General features: G+C 35.6%; 1 pseudogene; it reads left to right on the top strand.

Moving 5' to 3' along the window:
- Positions 1-2,437: 2,437 nt before the first annotated feature.
- Positions 2,438-2,911, top strand: LOC101650096 (annotated as a pseudogene).
- Positions 2,912-11,352: the final 8,441 nt, after the last annotated feature.

Genomic DNA, 11,352 nt, shown 5'->3' with positions numbered 1-11,352 from the left:
AGAATTATGTAGTGCCAGACACCATGCCCCAATGCCTAATGCTTACTTACTTAGAATAGCTTGGAAAAACTGGGATTTGCTAAAAAACAAACAAAAACAAACACAAGACCAGGGTCTTGTTTGACTTTGTGCATTTCCAATGAGTCACATACATATATTCACACCCAAGAATGCGTGTACCTACAGTACAGATACATTTACAGAGAGGAGATATTTAATAAGCCCCAACTCATTCCCATGGTCTGCACACCAAAACCCAATTACAGAGAGTAGAAATTGTTTTTGGTGGTCCAGTGCCTCCAGTTTTACCACTTAATCCATTTGATGAAGAGTGAGTTTCACAACTCTTGAGAGACAGAGGGCTTGCTACATTTGCTTGGGGAACAGTAAGAGCAGATTGTCTTTAAGCTTCTCCAAGTAGCTGAACTAATTAGGATATGCTTTCTCTCTGGAAATGCATACAAATAGGCCGTAACAGGGGAGTGACAGTCTTAAAGAGCTTCAGTATCTAATAGGAGGGTCAATTTACTTTTTCCTTCTACACCATTGGAAATCAAATCTGAATATGGAATTTGTACCAACAGGAATATTATTTTATTAAAGTAAAAGAGGATAGAAATTAATAGTGTTCATATTTGTAAAACATGGGGGTTAGTTGCACTAATTCTGAAAGGTCAAATAATAGCCTTTTCTGAACACTCCAGCGTTAGACAATAATGAATTCTACGAAAATATCCTGCACCATTACTTTCCCCACGTTGGCAAACTCTCTGGACCCTTACAAATGACTATGAGGGAACCGCTGAACATTTCAGGAGCTTTAATAATTAGAATGTGACTTAACTCAAGGACTAATACATTTAGTAAAAAGCCCCTAAACATTGTATATATATTTCATTAAAATTTAGGCTATTTGAGCTTTCCTTGAGAGACAGAAAATATTAGATTATTAATAATTGAGAAACCAATTCCACATAGCTCATGTTCATACAATGGACACATTATCCTTTAAACTTTGTCTATTTTATAGAAAATGGAAGAGATTCTGAAAGAACAATATTTTCATATTAAAGCTGGAGCTAACATTAAAAACAAAGAAATAAGCAAATCAACAACAACAACCAAAAAAACAAGGTTCACAATTCTACTCTTATCTCACTCTGCAGTGACATAATTCACGTTTAATAGACTATCATTATTATTTGTATAACAAACTCATATAAAGGGAGATTTTTTTTAAAAGAATCGATTACTCTCAAGCCAAAAACAAGCTATACAGTAGAGAGGGATAAACATCACCAAGGAAATACTTGATGTGTTAAACCGTAATATATGCTGCAGAAAAGAATCATTTTAATATCTTTCAATAGTCAATCCTGTTAATAGTCAATATTCAATCCTATTGAAAAAATGCATTCAATATTCAAGTCCTTCCGATTTGGAGCGTCCTTCCCTTTCAAATGCAGTGCCACTCTAACCTCAAAACTTTAGAGATTTATAGAAAGCACTATTATTTGTAAAGGGCTACTCAAAATAAATGCATGATTTAAAAAAAAATTTCCCTATACTTGGGGAGGGTGAGGGGAGCACAAGTATTTTAAAGCGTTACATGTATTTGTCTAATTGGTAGACAAAATTTCAAACCAAATTCATTGCCATTGAGTTGCTCCCAACTCAACAACCATAAAGGGCAACGGAGAAGAGTGCCACACCATTGCCAACGCTAGCAGTCTTCGTGGAAGCAACCAGCCACGCCTCTTCCCTGCAGAGGAGATGGTGGGCTCCCGGTCACCTGAACTTGAGCAGAACACTTTAGCAACTGTGTCAAGGAGCCCCTCCCTATAATGTGTACGTCAGCTTTATAGTTCAAAATGGCAACAATAAAAACAACTAAATCCTTATTTTGTTCAAACATTTTCCCGAGTTTGCAGATACATTATTCTTTTATATTTTTTTATTCTGTATTTTTGTCTTGTTTTCACAGCTTGATGAATTACATGTCAAAGTAAGTTCCTGTTTATTGTTCAGGGGCCTCGGGGCTTATTTAGAAGATAACTCTCTCTTCTTTCTCTCTTTCCATAAGCACTTGGATATGCTGACCAAAAAAGGCAAACACATGAGTATTTTGGTGAGTTTATTGGCTCTATTTTGAATGTTTAAAAATATGACATTGCTTTCTAGATTTCTCTACATTATTATATAAAAAGATCTGTCAATTTTATCTTTAAGGAAGACATTTAACCAGTTGAAGTCATTTTCTCACACAAATGCACAGATTTAAAATTATTACTTAAAAAAATTAAAAGTAAACATACATTGGTTCCAAACTATGTATGTAGCGCTAAATGCTATAAAAGGTTTAATTTTTGTTGTTAGTTCTTAAGTCTGTTAAATGTTAAACATCTCTTTTCCAGTAATGTCTTTTAAAATATAATTAATGACTCTTCCACCGGAGCCACATGCCACCGTTCTAGTTATCTCCTAGAAGTTCCAGCACATCTTGCAAGTCCTCAACACTAACATCGATGGGCGGCGGAAAAGAGCCTTTGTCATCACTGCCACGGAGGGTGTGAGGCACAGATGTGCTGAGGAAAGCAGACATTGACCTCACCTAGAGAGCAGGAGTGCTCACCGAAGATGAGGCTCAGCGGTGATCCCCATCCTGCAGAACCCTCCGCAGTACAGGATTCAGCACTGGTTTCTGAATAGAGGGAAAGATGTGATTGATGGCAAACACAGCCAGGTCCCGACCAAGGGTCTGGACATCAAGCTCCGAGAAGATCTGCAGCGGCTGAACAAGATCCGTGTCCACAGGGGGCTGTGCCTCTTCTGGAGTCTTTGAGTTCAGGGCCAGCACACCAACACCACTGGCCGCCATGGCCGAACTGCTGGTATGTCCAAGAAGAAATAAAGACTATTAACCTTGTCTATTAATAAATAGTGTATACGCACACACACACATATAATTTATGAATTGAGCAAACTCACATGTGTGTAGATTTGCATATTTTTTGGAATTCTGTGCTGACAAACTGTTCTAATGATGAAGACTTGAATAATAAATTTTATAATCTTAAGGGGTAAACAATACAACAGAAAACAACATTTCTGGAAAAGAAAATCTATTTTAAAAAATAATTTATTTCCTATTAAAAATATTAATTGGTTACAAGAATAGTTTAAACATATTTAGAATAATTGGTGTGGGAAATGGGTAACATCATTATGCTAATAACTATGAGATAAAACAGTGAAAAATATGGATATGAGTGATTTAGTAGGAAACAAACTCATTTATAGCCAAGCTGAAAAGAAACTAATAACGTTTTTGATGGTTATTATTGAATTACAGGCCATTTATGAAATTGCAGAAATATGTTTCAGAACCTACATAGCCCACTTTTAGTTCTAGCCACATATTTAATGACCCCACTTCTCCTCTATAGCTTTGATTTTGAAGCCGTAGGGGAAAGTGACAGAGTAGGAGCCAGATGCCACATTGACATTATATAGTACGCAAATTGCAGCTTGCAGCAATCGTTATGGTTAAGTGTATGCAGTTGTCATTTTAATTCAGTGTGTGTGTGTGTGTGTGTGTGTGTACTTTTAAGGTGCCCAGCACTGTGCTGGACAGTCTAAATTGAAATGAAAAAAAGACTCCATAAATGATCTCAATACACACACAAACTGTGAGCTGCCATTTGGGTATAAAATCTAATTAATTGTTAGAAATTTTTTTTCTCTTCATGAAATAGGTCATTTTGTTATTCTCAATACATAGTGGTTGAGTTTGAAATAGGTAGAGATACTGCTTCAGAGTTTGATTGTAAAAATTCTGGTAAGTTCAGGATTTGAAGTCTGAAAACAGATTGAGAAACATACAAATTATTTGTAACTACAACCTGCAGTTATTAATTTAAACATCCACTCAAAAGCCATTTTAGTTGCGTGATTACCTGGAAAGGAACATGATAAACACTAAGGTTGAGTTTTAAATGAGACAGGCATCATCCCAGGGTTTATGTCCCTGAGAACCGTGTAGCTGTAATACTTGATATTTTGCGAGTATTCACTTTTCAGTAGGAAAAAACCCACTCTTAGTTAAATTACTTCTACATCATTTGAAACATTTCATTATTCCATATTAATTTCAAAACATAGGCTGTAAGTATGAAACTTTAAGTCAGAAAACTTATAAGATAATTTGTTTTGAAATGATATAGAATTGAACTCAGTTCTCTTAAGCAAAATGCAACACAAGTAATAGATGATATGGTGAACATAATTAAAAATGATCCTGTTCAGTGTGCAAAACTTCATTTGATTCAAGTAGCAATTTGAAGTTCAAAAATATAAAAGTTAGCCCAATAAGAATTTCAATTAAAAATACAGTTTCCAGCAACAGGAGAACTTAGTGAATCTGGTTTTCTATTGTTTTGTTTCTGGTTTTTCACTAGCTTTACTTCGAGACCTCTATTTCTGGGGTTGCTATTGTTTTACTTTCATGCATACATTTATTTTTGGCAAAATATGTAAGATGAAATTTTACATTTTAACCACTTTATTTATATAATTTTGGACAATAATCATAACCAGCACGTTGTACAACCATGATGACTGTCCATTTTAATATATTTTTAACCACCTAAATGGAGATTCAATACACCTTCAGTAATAGTTGTCCAAGCCCTCCTTCCTCCAAGCCTAAGTAACCACTAATAAACTTTTATCTCTATGCATTTGCCTATTTTAAGTATTTAATAAAAGTGAGGAAATTCAGCCAAGTATTTCCTAAGGATTTACTAATCTTATGGAGCAAACAAAATAAGAAAATACAAAGCAACAATTTAGGAGAATACATTTTTCAACTGAAGTTTAAATTTAATGATTTCATTTAAATTACTTCACTCAGAAAAATGCCTTTAACAATTGTCTTGGAAAAGCATGAATCAGAAGTATACTAAAGGGAGGAGCACACAGACAGAGGTAGAATTTTAATAATGTTCTAAACCTTAAGTTCATGATTATGACTAAAATATTCATTACATGCATTCTTGATATGTATAAAATATTATCTAGTAAAGCATTCTCAAGATAAAATAAAAAGCACAAATCCAAATTTTGTTTCTCTTTGTGACTGAATAATATTCAGCATCCACCACATTTTATGATCTAGTTATGTTAATGGGTCCTAGAGTTGTTTTAACCTTTGTTATGATTATTATGAAGTACCCTTGAACTGATTCCCACTCAGAGCGACCCACGTTCAACAAAACACAATGTTGCTTAGTCCTGCGCCATCTTCACAATCATGCTTACATTTGGCTGTTATGAATTTTCTGAAGTAAACTTTGGTGTGTACATATCTGTGTGAGCTCAAACTTCAAGTCTTTTAGCTTACACAGGTTAAAAAACAGCGAAATTGCTGGTTTCTGTAATCCTACATTTAGCTTTATGAAGAAGAGATAAGTAATTTTTGACATCAGCTGAACTAGTTTTCATTCCCACTAGCAATGGATGAGGGTTTCAATTTCTTCACATCTTTGTCAGCACTTGTGACTCTCCCTATTTCTGATTTAAATCATCCCAACTGGTGTGGTTATAGCTGCTGCACTGTGGTTTTAAATTCCACTGCCTCAAGTGATGAAAAGCAAGAAGCCCTGGTAGTGCTGTGGATTAGACATTACTGCTAACCCCAAGGTCAGAGGTTCAAACTTACTAAGTGCTCCACAGGAGAAAGAAGAAGTTCTCTTCTCCCATAAATATTAAGTTTTGGAAATCCTGTCCAGGGTCATGGTGAGTCTGAATTAATTCCAGGGCAGTGGGAATGGGTTATGATGACAGAAACCTTGGTTTGGTGTTCGTGTGGAAAGCCTTGGTTGCTAAATGGAAGTGTGATTCAAACCCATGGGGTTTCCCTAAAAATTCTCAACTTTGGAAATCCAGTGCGGCAGTTCTGTGCTGACCTATATAGTGGCTGTGATTTGAAATTGACCAGACTTCAGCCAGTTTGAGTTTTAAATAATTGAGTATATTTATATATGCTCACTGAACATCCCCCGCCCCCTTTGGACTGTCTTCTAGTGCTTCACTCATTTACTTGGTTGTTTTCCGTTAGCGTTGAGGTATATTTTCTTTATTTCTGATTTCATTCCAAGAATTTCTCAAGATTAAAACATTATCAGATAAGTGGTACCTCAACTTTCTTCCTCAAAAGGTGGAAAGCCTCTTCACTTTTTAATAATTATATTTGGTGCATGAAAGTATTTTAATTTTGACAATCATATCTATTGTGTTTTTTATTGTTTGAGTTTGAAATATTAATCCTGTGTTTACTTTTAAGTGCTCACAATTTTAATTAATGTAATTAATTCACTTAGATATTTTGATTTCCTTTGCTTATATGGTATGCAATATAATTATAATTGCATGCTATGCTGTTGTATGCAGTTGTATAGTAACATTTACTTATATTTTTGCATACTGAATGAACTTGTCACCATTGTAAGTAAAAACAGTTAATTGAAAATATCATGACTTGTGTCAGATGTACCTTTGGCATGAAATTAACATCTTTGCTTCTCAACACTTTAAAATGTCCTGTGCAGCAGATTTATCTAATGCAATGCATCGTTTGATCTCTTGACTGCTGCTTCCATGAGCATTGATTGTAGATCCAAACAAGATGAATTTCAAGACAACTTCAAGCTTTTCTCCAATTATCATTTTGTTATTTATTGAATCAGCTGTGAAGATTTTGATCTTCTTCTCATTGAATTTTAATCCAAATTGAAGGCTGCATTCCTTCATCCTCATCAGCAAGTACTTCAATTCCTCCTCAGTTTCAGCAAGCAAGGGAGTATCACTTGCATACCACAGGTTGTTGATAAGTCTCCCTCCAAGCCTGATGTTGCATTCTTCTTCATATATTCCAGCTTCTCTGATGAGGTGCTCAGCATGCAGATTGAACCCCGATGCACATCTTAGCTGATTCTGAACTGTGCAGCAGTCCCTTGTTCTATTTGAATGTTTGCCTCTTGCCCATGTATAGGTTCCACGTGAGCACAAATAAATGTTCTCAATTTTGTATCTTCAATTTTATGCTTTGTTATAAGTCTGTCCATAGTCAATGAAAAACAAGTACACATCTTTCTTGTATTCTCTGCTTTCAGCCAAGATCCATATGACATCAGCATCTATATCCCTTATTTAACACGCTCTTCTGACATTAGCCTGAACCTCTAGTAATTATCTGCTAATGCCCTGCTGCAATTTTGTTGAGTGATTTTCAGAAAATAATTTACTTACATGTGATATTGCTCTACAATTTACAGTTTCTCTTCATTTTTGTTTGGTATAGATACAAACATTGGTCTCTTCAAGTCAGACAGGCAAGTGGCACCGTATTCATTATGTTTATTGAAAAAGTGATTTAGAAGATAAGGGAAGATAATTGAAGTCCTCTCATATTATAATTGTGGTATTTTCATCATGAATGACCTTTCTTATCATTATGTAATATCTATATTTTGTCTTATGTAACAGATTTTATTTAAAATGGGTTCAGATTCATACAAGTATGACCACTTAGCTCTCTTGCATGGAATATAACTTTGCATTATTTCACTCTTATTCTAATTATTTCTTTGAGTTACTATGTACATCTAATAGACAGCATAAAGATGGATTATTGTATTTTAAAATCATTCTAATCTTTGACTTTTGATCAGATAACATATCAATTATATTTAAATAATTTAAGAGCTTAATTCTGTAATTGTACTAATTGGTGTGCGTATGTGTCATATGCCTTGTTCATCTCTCATAGTCTTCATCAAAATCTTGATGCACCATTCATTGATTTTTTTTTTAATCCTTCAGTTATAGTTTTGAAAATACAGAGCATCAAAAGAAGATAAAACTAATACACAGTCATTGCACAAAGATAATTTATCAAAGTTTAGTCATTTCAGAAGGCAACATATGACAATGTTCTAATAGTATTGAAGAAACAGTCCAAGCTGTACTGAAGGCATTAATGAAAAATAACATTCCAGAGACTGACAAAAAATGACTATTGAAATATTTCAACAAAGAGATACAGTGCTAGAGGCACTCACTCATGCAAATGAAGAAATTTGCAAGACTACTAATGAGCCACCTGCCTGGAGGAGACTTACAATAGCGCTCATTACAAAGAATAGTAATTCAACAGATAGTGCAAATTCTCAAAAAGTGTCAGTAATAGCACATGAAGTAAAGATTGCTGAGGAAGGTTTAAAAATGATAAACAGTATTACATCCGCAAGGGACTCCAGAGTTTCAAGTCATTTGCAGATGATGATATGAAATGAGTGTTATCTGATGATATCAGATGTATCTCTACTAAAATCAGAGAATACTCAAAAGATGCTTACCTGTGTTTACTGACTTTGCAAAGGCAATCAATTGTGTAGATTATAACAAAGTCTGGATGACATTGCAAAGAGTAGGAAATCTAGAACGTTCGGTGTGTACACATGGAACTAGTCCATAAACAAAGAAGCAGTTACTTCCACAGAGCAGGAGGTAGTTCATAGAATTATAGTTTAGTTGGGAAAAAATGCACATCAGAATTGTATGCTTTCATCACATTCATGTATTAGGACCAATTATTTGCAGGTGACACAATCATGCTTGCTGAAAGTGAAAAATATATGAAGTACTTACTAATAAAGAATGAAGTCATTTGAATAGATTATACCTCAATGTGAAAGAAATAAAAAAATCTCACAATTATATCAATAAGCAACTTTATGATAAACAAAAACTGAAGCTATCAAGAATTTTGTTTTACTTGGATCCACAGTCAGTACTCATGGAAGCAGCGTTCAAGAAATTAAATGACTTGTTACATTGAGAAAATCTGCTGAAAAATAAACTGTTCAAAATAAAATAGGTGGTGACATAGTTGTTACTCATTGGGCTGTTGGCTGAAGGTCAACAGTTTGAAACCACCATGTAGTCCACTAGAAAGACCACGCTTTCTAGTCCCATAGCGTGACAGTCTCAGGAACTCACAAGGCAGGTCTATGGTCTCCTATTCCGTCACCATGGCTTGGCATTGATTCTATGGCAGCAAGTTCATAGTTTGGTTTATCACTTTGAATGCACAGGCAAGCTTCACCAAAGCCATGCTATTTTCAGTCACCTGATATGCATGTGAAGCGTGGACAATGAGCAAAAAAGCTGAAGAATCGGTGCTTCTGAATCACGGTGTTGCTCACGAACGCTACATATTCTATGGACTGCCAGAAGAATGAACAAACTATCTTGGAAGAAGTACAACCAGAATGCTCCTTAGATGTTAGGATGGTGTGGCTCCATTTCCTTTATTTTGGACGTGACATTAAGAGGAAACAGACGCTCATGCTCAAAGATAAAGTGACGCAAAAGAGAAGAACTTCAACAACATGGATTGATGAAGTCATCGCAAAGATGGGCTCAAACACAGCAACAATTGTGAGGCCAGGGTAGGCCCTGCCAACATGTTTTCATTGTACACAGGGTCATTGTGAGTTCCAACTGCTTCTATAGCACCTAACAACTGCAGTCTCCTTATGATACTCACCCATCTTTCCCTGTCCTTTGCTGTGGGATTTCCTATATGCGGGATGAGTCTGATTTAACCGAGAGGTTTGCCCGATCATCACCTTCAGTATACATTACATCACACATAACGAATCTCCAAATCTTCCCCATTTGATCACCAGAAAGCATCATGACAAACAGATAACATTGCAGTTCTCAAAGATGTCATTGTACCTGAATCCACAATCAGTGCTCCTGGTTGGAGCTTCTATAAAGTGTTAAAGATTGAAGGTCACTTTGGAGACTAAGGTATACCTGATCCATCGTCTCATATGTATGTAAACATTGGCCAACGTATAAGAAAGCTTGGAGAAGAATTGATGCATTTGAATATGGTGTCAGTGTGGGTATATTAATATACATTGTACTACTAAAAGAACAAATAAATGTATCTTATAAGAAATATTTTCAGAATTTCCCTTAGAAGGGAGGATAATGAGATTTCATCTCAGTTACTTGGACAGGATATTAGGAACAATCTGTCCCTGAAGTGGAAGTCAAGACCCCAATGAAATGAATTGACACAATAGGTTCATTTATTCTCTCTTCCTTAGAGGAGAGTATTTCAATATAACTTTCGGGCATGCCCTTTGCCTTCTGTGCACAATCTGCTGGGCCTATTTTGCTAAACACAATTTTTATTAAAATATTAAAAATATGTATCATGTGCATTTGCTTTTATATGAATAAAATTACTTTGGAATAATTATAACATATTCTATCAGCGATTATTCAATTTATATGCCAAGCAAATAACCAGAAACACTGGGTTATATGAAGTAGAATGTGGCACCAGTGTTGGTGGAAGGTGACATGCAGGTGATCCAACCTTGGTCGCTGAAAGTGAACAGGCATGAAAGCATTGCTGATGAAGATCAAATATTGCAGTTTTCAATGTGGATTACAACTCAGTGTAGAAAAGAACAAAATTCTCACCACTAGACCAATAGGTAACATCGTGAAATACAGAAGGTTGAAGTTGTCAAACATTTTGTTTTGTTTGGATCCATAATAAATGCTCACGAAAGCAGCTGTCAAGTAATCAAACTATGTGTTGCATTTGGTAAATCTGCTGCACAAGACCTCTGCAGGATATGGATAAACAAGGGTGTCAATTTGAGGACTGCGGTGCGCCTGACCCAAACCATGATATTCCCCATTGCATCATGTGCTTGTGAAAGTTGGACAATGAATAAAAAAGACCAAAAAAGAATGGATGCATCTGAAATGTGGTGCTGGAGAAGAATACTGAAAATACTATGGATGGACGGTTAAAAGGAAAGAATGATCTGCCTTGGAAGAAATGCAGCCAGAGGGTTCCTTCTTCATACACACAGTGAACCTGCAGTCAGGAGACACTGGTCCCTGGAGAAAGAGTTCATGTTAGGGAGGGGGAAGGGGCAGCAAAAACGAGGAAGACCCTCAAGATGATGGATTTACACAATGGCAGCAACAACGGCCTCTGAGAGAGAAACAATTGTGAGGATGGCTCTGGACCAGAGAGTATTTCCAATTGTCATGCATAAGGTCGCATGGATCAAAATGTTCTTGATGGCACCTAACAGTAGCAACATTAGTGATTGTTTCAAGAACAAACACCTGGCTAACCAGAGGACAATGTTGAATGAGAGCTTTATGCATTTATGATATCTTAATTTTACATTTACAATTTTTCTACAACATTTGAGTTTATCTGATTCAGAAAATATAAAAACCGTAGCA

This window comes from Echinops telfairi, unplaced genomic scaffold (assembly GCF_000313985.2).
Source record: "Echinops telfairi isolate 266 unplaced genomic scaffold, ASM31398v2 ScPeMD7_443;HRSCAF=831, whole genome shotgun sequence".
Classification (NCBI taxonomy): Eukaryota; Metazoa; Chordata; class Mammalia; order Afrosoricida; family Tenrecidae; genus Echinops; species Echinops telfairi.
The sequence above is the reverse complement of the archived record's forward strand: the minus strand, read 5'-3'. Positions and strand labels throughout refer to the sequence as shown.